A 12,304-nucleotide genomic window follows, 5' to 3' on the forward strand; every position below is an offset into this window, starting at 1 on the left:
TACAGCATGAAGGACAACTCAAACCAAACCAAACCACTTGTTTTAATGAATGGCTTTTCAAGTGGGCATGGGGGATAGATATATTGGGAATTGAAGGTGATATAAAAAGTGATTTTTTTAAATGTAGTGTTGGACTAAATTATCTCTAAATTTCCTTTCAGTTCCATATTCTATTATCATGTAGCAATGGATGGTCCATCCCTGATGCTTAGAAACTAATTCTATCTGTTGGACTTTGTTATCATGGCAGGTTTTTATGATATCTTATATTAAGAAATAAGTTTAAGTTTATAGTCTCAATTCCTAATTACAGAATTTGAAGGGATGGTCTTTCAATATTAAGACCAACCAAACACTTCTAAATGCATAATACCCTTAATCTCATCCCTTCTATCTTCTACAGATATCCCCCACAATAGTCTTTTCTAACTAATCTTGGCTCACTTCATGTGTGGGTTCCTTCTCTGCTTTCTACAAACCATGCCCATTTCCTCCTTTCCTAATAAAAAATTTTGCTATACCCTACCATCCTCTCAGGCTATCTTCCTTTATCTCCACTATCTTTCATAGCCAATTTCCTAGAAAAAAATTTGTTTATACTCATTGCTTCCACTTCCTTTCCTCTCACTCACTTCTCACCCCTTTGTAATATGACTTCTGACCTCATCACTCAACTGAAAGAGTTCTCTCCAAAGTTACTAATGATGTTGTTGTTCAGTCGTTTCAGTCATGTCTGACTCTTCGTGAACCCATTTGGGGTTCTCTTGGCAGAGATACTGGAGTGTCCTTCTCCAGTTCATTTGACAGATAAAGAAACTGAGGCAAACAGGGTTAAGTGACTTGCCCAGGGTCACATAGCTAGTAAGCATCTGAGGAAAGATTTGAACTCAGGAAGATGAGTCTTCCTAACTTCAGGCCCAGTATGCTAGCCACCTAGCTGCCCACCCCCCCGCAAAGAAACATTGTATATGGTTGTTCTTTCCATTTGCACTGCTATAGTCATTGTGTATATCGTTTTCTTAGTTCTGCCTACTTCACTTTGCATCAGTTCACATAAATCTTTCTATATTTCTCTGTATTCATCGCATTCATCATTTCTTACAAAATAGTAATATTCTATTACGTCCATGTGCCACAATTTGTTTAGGCATTCAACAATTGATGAGCATCTACTTTGTTTCCATTTCTTTGCTATCAAAAAAGTGCTTATCTGTTGGACAATGTGTATGTATCTGTATGACATACATGCATCTCCATTAAACAAATTGTTTATTTTTCTTGGATATCAAACTCTTAGAGAAATTTGATGCAAAGATGTTTGTTTTTTCATTTAACTGCTTCCCTTCTTATCCTAGATGCAATAATTTTGTCTGTGAAAAAGTTTTTCTTCAGTTTCATGTAATTAAAGTTATCTGTTTTATCTTTGACTATTGCCTCTATTCCTTATTTGGTTAAGAATGCATCTCCTATCAAGAGCTGTGAGAGGTACATGATCTGCTTTTCTTCTAATATTTTACAGTGAGGTCTTTAATCTTAAGGTCATATATCCATTTAGGGTGTATGGTGGAATATGCTGTAAAGTGTTGGTCTAGGCTTCGTTTCTGCCAGACTGCTTTCTAATTTTCTTAGAAATTTTTATAAAAGAGGGAATTTTTCTTAAGTAAATTACTTTATTGAACACTAGGCTATTGAGTTCCATTTCTGCTTCTCTCATCTATTCTGTTGCATTGAGATACCTCTCTATTTTTAACCAATACAAGACACTTTTTATAATGATTACTGCTTTATGATATAGTGTGATATCTGGAAGTTCCCCCTTTGGGTCTCCCTGTTTTCATAATTTTCCTTGATATTCTAAATCTTTAATTTTCCAAATGGGTTTTGTTATTATTTTATCAAGTTCTATAAATCAACTCTTTGAAAATTTGATTGGCGTAAGATAAAAAGTACTTAAAGCAAAAGTAATTAAAAGGAAGTTAACTTCAGGTAGTGTTATAATTTTATTATATTGGCTTAGCTCAGCCTTGAGCACTGGTTATTCTTCCAGCTATTTAAACTATTCTTTATTTCTTTAAGGAGCGCTTTGTGATCAAAACTGTATGAGTGTTTTGTGTGTTTTGGTTGACTGATCCCCACATAAGTTGGGCATTTTGTTGTTATTTGGGATGGGATTTCCCTTCCTATTGTTGCTTTTTGGATTTTGTAATTGTCATATACAAAAGCAATTGAGTTGTAGGGCTTATTTTGTAGCCTAAATTTTTCTTGAGCTATTAATTATCTCAATTAATGCTGATTCCCTAGGATTATCCAAAGACAGTATTATATCAGTAGATAGAGACAGTTTCATTTCCTCCTTCCCTACCTTTATGCCTTTAATTCCTTTCTCTTGTCTTATAGCTGTTGTTAGCATTTCCAGAATGCTTTATTTTTATGTTTCTTGGTCATACCCTACATATTCCAGTGATTCTGAATCTTTTTAGGTCATTATCTAAACTTCATTTCCCACCACCTACCACCCAAATCCTTATTCCCATCCTCCTCAACCCTCTTATCCCAAAGTTTCAACCAAACACCACCCATCCCTTCCACTTGCCCTCTGAAATGCCTATTCCGTATGCAACAAGTATCCCTTCATCCTAAATCTTTTCCTCTCCTGCTTCTTCCATTTTCCATCTATCACCAAAAATTGGTTTGCCATGATGACTCAGAGTCCCTCATCATTCTTTCTAGTATTGGCTATACCTTCACTTGGCTCACTGGTCAAGGCGGAGGAATTGGAATATTCCTTGCTCCCCATTGTTACTCCTAGGGTCTCCCCCTTCGTTTATCACTCAGTAAACTCTCTTATTTGAGGTTCATGATATTTATATCAACCACTCAATCAAAATCCTGATGACTATTACCTCCAGACCTCTAGGTCTCTCCACTTCCTTCCTCAATGAGTTTTGTACATGGATCACAATTTTTCTGTCCTCCCTAATTCTTGCCCTTATATTAGGAGACTTCAATATACATATTGACTCTTCCTCAAATACCCTAAATGATTCAGCTTCTCAACCTATTCACATCCCATGACCTACTTCTCTACCTCACTTCAGCCTCACACAAAAACAATCATACCCTTGATCTTGCCATCACCCCAAAATGTACTTTCATATTTAAGAATTCTCAAATCTCCTTATCTGACCATATCTATTGCTTAGTTTGCATATTTCCCTCTGCCTTTACCTACCAAATCCTACAATTCCTCCACATTGTGACTTCCAAGCTCTCAACACCTCTTCCACACTTTTTCATCCCTCCTTAAACCTTCCCGGCTCCCCCTTCTCTTACCTGATCAATTGAAAACTTTGACTCATCTTTTATAGAAAAAATTAAGGCCATTTGCCATGAGTTCCCTCTTCTCTCCTCTTCCTCACCTCTTATTCCTCATATGCCTTCTGCCACTCTCTCCTCCTTCACACCTGTCTTACATGATGAAGTGGTCTTAGTCCTTATCAAGGCTAACCCCTCTGCCTGCTTAAGAGATACCATTCCATCCCATCTCATATAGCAAATTGTCCTTTATGCCAATCACCATTCTATTACTTATTTTTATTCTCTTGCTATCTACTGGCTCCTTCCCTACAGCCTACAAACATGCCATGTCTCCCCCATCCTCAAAAAACCATCATTTGATCTTTCCATCTCTGCTAACTCTTGTCCTATATATCTTCCGCTCTTTGTGGCTAAACTCCTTGAAAAGACTTTCTACAATAGCTGTCTCAACTTTCTCTCCTCTCACTCTCTTCTTAACCTCTTATAATCTGGCTCCCAACCTCATCATTCCATGAAAATGATTCTCTCCAAAGTTATCGATGATCTAATTGCCAAATCCAATGACCTTTTCCTAATCTTCCTTCTCCTTGACCTCTCTGAAGCCTTTAACACCATTGATCATAATCTCTTCCTTGATATTCTCTTCTCACTAGGTTTTTGAGACACTCTCTTCAGGATCCCCTTCTCAGTCACCTTTGCTGGATCCTCCTCCAGTTCACATGTTTGAATTGTAGATGCCCCTCAGAGTTCTGTCCTGGGCCCACTTCTCTTCTCCCTCTATGTAACTTCATTTGGAAACTCCCATGCATTTAATCACCATCTCTGTGCTGACAGTTCTCAAATCGACCTCTCCTTCCCAATTTCTCTGCTGACCTACTATCTCTCATCTCCAACCACCTTTCAGACATCTCAAACTAGACCTTCACTAGACATGTCCAGAACAAAATTTCCTAAATTCTCCCTGCCTTCTGCCTTCCCTATTACCGTAGAAAGTAGCACCATCCCCCTAGTCCCTCAGACTCACAACCTAGGAGTCGTTCTGGAGTCTTCACTGCCTCTCACCCCACACATCCAATCTGTTGCCAAGGCCTGTTGATTTCACTTTTGCAATATCTCTACAATATGCCTCCTCGATCCCCTGACACTGACAGCAACCACTTTATGCAGACCCTTATCACCCTACACCCGGACTGCTGCAGTAGATGCTAGTGGGTCTGCCTGCCTCAAGTCTCTCCCCACTCCAGTCCATCTTCCATTCAGCCACCAAAGTGATTTTCCTAAAATGCAAGTCTAATCATGTCACCCCCTACTCAATAAATTCCAGCAGCTTCCTGTCACCTCTAGGATCAAATACAAAACCTTTATGGTGTTCAAAGCTCTTCATAATTTTGCCCCCTCCTACCTTTTCAGTCTTATTACACGTTATTGCCCACCATATACTCCTCTATCCAGTGACATTGGACTGGCTGCTTCCCAAATGAGACTCTCCATGTCTTGGCTCCAGACATTTTCTCTGACTGTCCCCATACCTGGTCTACTCTCCTTCCTCATGTTTGTCTTCTAGCTTCCATTTCTTTAGCCCCAACTAAAATCCCAAGTAGGAAACTTTCCCCAGCCCTTCTAAATTTTAGTGTCTCCCCTCTGTTAATTATCTCCTATTTATCCTGTCTATGCCCAGTTTGTCTAAATTTGTTTGCTTATTTTCTCCCCTATTGTGAACTCTGTGAGGGCAGGGACTCTCTTTTGCCTCTTTTTCTGTTCCCAATGCTCAGCACAGTACCTGACACATAGTAGGGGCTTAATGTTTAGTGACTGACTGACTGATGGAAGGATGGATGGAAAACAATTTTAGTGGGCCCCCTATTGCATACAATGTTTGCTTTTGGTTTTAAATGTTTATATAATATTTTTAAAAGGTGCCCATACTTTTTTCTAGTTTTTAACACTAATGAAAGTTGTATTTTGTCAAAGGCTTTTTCTGCACCTATGGAGATAATCGTGATTTTTTTAATGTTCTGGTTTTTAATATGATTGATTATGTTGATTTTCTTATTTTCGAATCTTCTTTACATCTCTTCTATAGTTCTACCCTAGTCATAATGAATGATTTCTGGATAAATCACCATAGTCTAACAGGATTTTGTTTAAGATGTCTAAATGGATATTCATTAATGATATTGGTCTATAGTTCTCCTGTGTTTTTTTATCCTTCTCTGGTTTAGGACTATATTTTGTCATAAAAGGATTCAAATCAGATTTTATTTTCTCAATTTTTGAGACTCATTTGTGAAGTATGGTACTAACTCTTCTTTAAAAATTTGATAGAATTCACCTATCAATCCACCAGAAGAAGGAGGTTTTTTCCTTTGGTAGTTCCTTCATAGTTAGTTCAATTTCTTTTTCCAAAACTGGGTAATTTAATATCTCTATTTGGTCTTTGGTCAGTTTGGGTATTTTAAATTTTTCTTTAGTGTTCTTATTTTTGTTAGCATGTAACTGTTCATAATAGGGTCTGATTACTCTCTTCTGGTTTTTTTGGTGACTTTACCTTACTCATTTGCTATTTTATTAAGTTGGTTTTTCAGCCTGCTTCTTTTTAATCAAATTAGCTAAGGGTTTATCAATTTTATTAGATTTTTCAAAGAGTCAGTTTTTAGGTGTATTTATCATTTCTAAGGGTTTTTCAATTTTTAAATTATCTATTTCTCTTCCAACTTTGAATATTTCCGCTATAGTGTTTATTTTAGGTTTGTTTGTCAGATTTCTAATTTTTTAATGCCTGGCTAGTTTATTAATATTCTCTTTTTTTCTAACTTGTACATGTATGTATACACACATGTATGTATATGTACACACATGTGTGCATATATACTCATACATATATACATACTATATATAGATCTATATCTGTAGAGATAGATAGATAGATAGATAGATAGATATAGATAGATATTATTTTTCCCCCAAAGGACCGCTTTAGCTGCATCCCAGAAATTTGGTATGTTAGCTCATCATTATCATTTTCTTATACATAATTAGACTGGGACAAGAAAATAAAAGCAAAATAGGAATTAAGTTGATCTTGGTTCTCTGTGTCCTACTATCATCATCCCATTCCATCCCAAACAGTGTCCTATCCCTTCCTTTATCTTTCTCTTGGCCTCAACACAGCTAGCAAGAAACCCTTTATATTGTCCTAATATTCTTCCCAATCCTCAACTCTTTTCAGGCTTTGAATTCCTGATACTACTCTTAAAGGACCATGCCTCTCTTGTGTGTTTATTCCCAGTTATCCAGGCTATGGCTTCCATCTTCCATACCTGCCTTCTAAAAATCTAATGTAGGCTCAGATTTAATCTGTCCCGCTTATATTACAAATGTCACAAATTCTCAGACTAGTCCACCCATTATGGCGAATCCTTAATAAACTTTGTTTTTCTTTAGCTGAGAAGGTTTAAGTCAAATTCATTGAAGCAAGACACGGTGCATCGGTATTTTAGGGTCCCCTAAACTACAGGTTCCCTGACCGGGAAAAACTGCTAATTTCAAATTCTTCTCCAGCCAAGACTGGAAGTACTCTTGGAAGAGCTTAGAAGACCTGGGAAAAGAGAATGGAGCCTATGACTTTGTTCAAAAGATCCAGGAGACGTTTTGACATTCCATTGCTTGAGAATCCACATTTACTGCCAATGAAGCACTGATATCTTGAGGAGCAATAAGAGTTATGGTGTATTATACTACTAGAACTGCAGGCAAGAAAACCTGGTCCCAGCCCCACAAGTGCTATGGATGTTTCCAGGCTTCAAGGAGATTTTTTTTGAATTTGAAAAGTCTGGTTCTGGATCCATTAAGTAAAGCTGACTGGCTTCAGGGAGAATTTCTTCATCAGAAAAAATGAGCAATGACAAGAGGATGAAAACAAGCAATTGACCTGGCCTGAAAGAAGACATAGACTTTGAGGAGACAGTGCAGAACCAAGGTGAAATGTAAAATGACTACTTAGGAGACCTACAAATTATTTTATATTCTGATGAGGTTTAAACATCAACCTCCTAGCAGATTATAGTAATAGTTTTAGGTTATATTACTGCATCCCATTTTAAGTCATTTTGTCATTGCATTATTCAATCTTTTATGTTTAATTTTTATTTTGTGTGTAAGAATAAAATACCTTTCTGATATCTGAAAAAAATAAAAATAAAAATCTGAATGTATCCATGAGTTTCTAGTGCATACACATTAGGGGTCCTTAGACAGCTCCCCTTTTTCTTCCCTGTGAAAATTATTTGTGTCTGCAGAATGTCATTCTTTAAGTCAGCCCAACCCCCAAGAGTTGGCTTTCTTATGGAATCTTAGTCCATGAGATCCAAACTAAATTTTCTCTGAAATCTTTGAAATCTCTTCTATCCAAACTTGTGAATTAAAGTATGATTGGTGTTTCATTCCTCAGCTATTGGGAAATTGAATAAGGGTTTGGCACCTCCTTTTAAGGTTCCTGTAATTTCTACTTTAGCAACCATTTTTTCCCTTACAGATTAGAATCAGGTATAAAATAGCAATCCTCCCATCCCCCATGAAATAATCATCAAGTCAAGAATTGATCAGTAGCTCTTCTTTCATTGTTTAGTTCATGTATATTCACTGTGAATAAACTCTGCATTGTAAATGACAAATACGTTGCCAGGCCTAGCACCATCTTTCAGTAACACTCTGGTTCATCCTTCAGAACTAGTCCCTACCACCTGTTTCCCCCAAACTTGCTTTCTCTGGTGACTTAACCTACTTCATGGCTTACTGGAAGCAAATGCAAGGGGCTATGGAGAAGCCAAGGCCATGGGCTTTGTTGCACGTTGCGTCCCATGGTATTTAAATTCCATCAGATTTTCCTCCTTGGGGAGCAAATGTTAATTGACCTTTTGGGGCCATGACCTTTTGGCAGGTCACACTTGTCTGACTTCTTTGGACTTTGGAGGTCACCACTGTGCTTGCAAATGCGGTCTCATTTTCACCCCATTGCTAAGCTAAAAATAGGCCATCACTAATATGTGACACGTGCAAGGTATTCCTAAGTATGAATAACCGCAGTCCCACTGATGATGGTTAAGGTCAACAGCCCTTTATAAATGCAGCTCAGATTTATATAATACCATATCATTCATAAAATTTTCTCTTCCCAGTACCCCAGCCAAAGTGAATAACATACCCATTCTTATCCATGTTTCACAGATGAGGAAGGTGAAGCTGAGCAAAGAACAGCATTCCTATAGTGCTTTGCAAAGATTATCCCCTTTGATCTTCACAAACGCTCTGGGAGGTCATTGCTGTTAGGATTCTGCTTTTACAGATGAAGAAACTGAGCTAAACAGAGGCTAAGTGACTTGCTCAGAGTCACACAGCTGGAAGTGTCTGAAGCCAGATTTGAACTCAGGTCCTCCTCACTCCAGGCCCAGTACTCTATCTACCCTACCCCCAAGTATGGATAAGTGATTTGACCAAGACTGCACACTTAGTAATACTATAGGACCTGGATAAAGAGCATATAGGCTAGGAATTCTTAATCTTTTTTGCATCATGGACCCCTTTGTTAACAGGCTAGTGAAGCCTGTTTATGGATGCCTCCTCTGGATCACCTTCACCCTTAACTAAGGAAGAAAGTGTTAAATTTCAGTTAGAAGTTAGTGAAAGCAAAGATGTCACTTTTTCCCTTCCCATCTAAGATGACAGTTTGTCTGAATCTGTATGATCATGAGCTATGATGTGATTCTGAGGGTTTGCCATTTCAGAATCTTTTTTATAAAGGAAGCTAACTGGTACAGTGGGTGGAGTACTGGACTGGGAGTTAGGAAGACCTGAATTCCAAACCAGCCTCAGACACCTACTAGTTGTTTTAGCCTGATTAAGTCACTTTTCCTCTGTCTCCTCACCTATGAAATGAGTGTAATGACAGCACCTCCTTCCCGGTATTGTTGTGAGGATCAAGTGAGATAATATTTGTAAAGTTCTTTGCAAAATTCTTGCTATTATTTTTAAGCTATTGCTTGAATAGAGTCCTTCTTATGATGTCTCCCTTTATAAATGAAAAGGCTACAGTACAGAGAATTCTGTTTTGTTGTTGAATAATTCCAGCTGTATCCGACTCTTTATGACCCCATTTGGGGTTTTCTTGGCAAAGGTATTGGAGTGGTTTGCCATTTCCTTCTCCAGCTCATCTGATAGATGTGGAAACTGAGGCAAGCAGGATGAAGTGACTTGCCCAGGCTCATGTGGCTAGTAAGCATCTGAGACCAAATTTAAACTCAGGAAGATGAGTTTTCTTGATTCCAGGCCCAGCACTCTGTGTGCACTGCCCCAGATACAAAGATAACATGAGCAGTTGAGGGTCACAGTTTAATGGCAAGGTCAGGGTAGAAGGAGTTCTATTCCTGATTATTATACCAACTGACTCCAGCTAATTGTCTACAAATGTTCAAACTTCAATATTCAGAAACATTTCTGAATATTGTGCGGAGTCTCTCTCTCTCTCTGTATGCATACATACACATATGTGTATATATGTGTGTGTGTGTATACATATATACACACACATATACATGTACATATATGTGCATATATTTATATATATGCATATATACATATACATATACATATACATATACATATGCATATATACATATACATACACACATATGTATATGTATATGCCTTTGATCACTGGGGAAGTTACCCACTTACCTTCAGAGCTCTAGGCCTAGGGCCCAACCCAGTTAATTGATCACTGTGTAAGTACAAACTAGCCCAATTAGGTCACTATATCTGTTAGCTCTAGGTGCCAGATGTTACCTTGATGGGTCATTCAGCCATAAGACAGTCCATCTCTCTGAAGCCTTCATTATGTCCCTACCTTTCCTTCTCTTGCTCTGAGAACAGTAATCAAATCAGTAGTACTCTTAATCCTTGAAATGACATATAGCTTGACTTCCCCATAAACAAACTTACTGTCTCCGTGACTTCCTCAGACCAAAACATTCCTCCTTGGCCTCTGCTCTCCTATGTATATCGTCTCCTCCTATTAGAATCTAAGCTCTGTGAGGGCAGAACTATCTTTCTTTTTTGTATTTTCGTCCCTAGCACAATGCATGTAAGGCAGATAGTAAGTGCTTTATATGTGGTTTTTCATTCATTCATCATTCTTTTCCATGTAAGAATGAGGCATCAAAAAAGAATATTAGTGAATAAATAGAAATACAAACAATTACCTCATGGAATATATTCTATATACCTATATATTCTATATACTTATATATTCTATATGCACCTATATATTCTATATACATATATTATTTTGAATATATAGAATATATATTATATATAATATATGTAATCACAAAATAATTACCTCACAAAATATATTACATATACCTATATATTATGTATCTATATATTATATATAGATATATATTTTATATATAGCTATATATTATATATACATATATTATATATACAAAATATACCTCACAAAATAATTACCTCACAAAAAAAGGTTTCCTTTCCAGAGAAAGAGGCTTCTGAATGAGACCTTGAACAATGGACATGTTTTAATAGATAGAGATGGAAAGAGAAGACATCAAAATGCTCAATAATATATAATAATTATCATTGTATATGACAGTATATGTTATATATTACAGATAATATGTAATATGTTTATATATAGTGAGATGGATTATATATTATAATATATTATAATAATATATAATTAATAATATATCTAATATATAATAATTATGCTATAGAAAGAGGAATTACAGACTTGGTGATCAACTAGCCTAACTCCTTCATTTTACAATTAAGAAACCGAGGCCCAGCATTGGGAGGAGTAGGAGAAGGTGACTTGTCCAGGTCAATGTCACACAGTAAGTGGCAGGTCCCATGACTCCAGATTCCTTCTTTCCACTCTGTCACATTGTCTCACTCTTCCAGGGAAAGGGAAGATCTTGGGCAAAAGAGAGGAAAAAGCTCCCTCTGTGTCCCTTTGCTTCAGATCCTTGCACCTGGTCTTTGATTTCACACACATTTCATTATGCAGGAAAGGACTGAGCTGTTGTTTCGGAGACAGGTAATGTGGATAGAGCACTCTACTTGGAATCAAGAAGATCTGAGTTCAAATCCCATGCTCTTATTAACTGTGTGACCCTGGGCAAGTCACTTATTCTCTCTCAGCCTCAGTTTCCTTGTCTGTAAAATGGGGATAATGATAACAGCCACTTCACAGGGTTGTGATGCTGAACATATGGAAAACACTTCACAAACCACCAAACATTATATAAATACTAGTTATTGGTAACAATCAATGGTGATAACGGTGTTACTGTTACTGTTAAACAATCAGTGACTTTGGTAGATATAAAAGGTGATCTCACTCAAGAAAATCATAAGCTCTACAGGAGAAAAGGAAAAGGGCAAAGGAACCAGGGCACAGTTCTTAACCCAGCCACCAAAGAGCCTTTTTTTAAAATAATTTCTTTTTTTGTTATATTTTAACTTCCCAACTGTCTCCCTCCCTACAGGAACCTTACCATTTAGCATAACTCTGGTGCCAACATGCAGCACAGTCATTGACCCACATCCTGTCAAGCAACCTTGGAGAAAGAGGGAGGCAAATTTATGGTCGTCCTAGTCAAAATTAACTCAATTAGCTCTGAGACATCGGTAAGGTCACATTTGGAATGACTTATTTCAAAGTGATGGGGCTGCACAAAGGTTTGATTGAAGCCACAAGTATTACCAGCCTACAGGACCGGCATATGGAACCAATAGAAGGTGAGGGGAGGCCGATACTGATGGATAAAGTCAAGGGAAGAAGCCTGAGCTGGGCCCAGGAACAGCCCGAGAGGGTCTTGCAGCATGGAGCACCGTGTTCCACATGTGCCATCAATTCACACTGTGGCCTTTTATGAAGTGAGAGGAGATGGTGGAAACCATTCCC

The sequence above is a fragment of the Trichosurus vulpecula genome, chromosome 3, assembly GCF_011100635.1.
Source record: "Trichosurus vulpecula isolate mTriVul1 chromosome 3, mTriVul1.pri, whole genome shotgun sequence".
Taxonomy (NCBI): Eukaryota; Metazoa; Chordata; class Mammalia; order Diprotodontia; family Phalangeridae; genus Trichosurus; species Trichosurus vulpecula.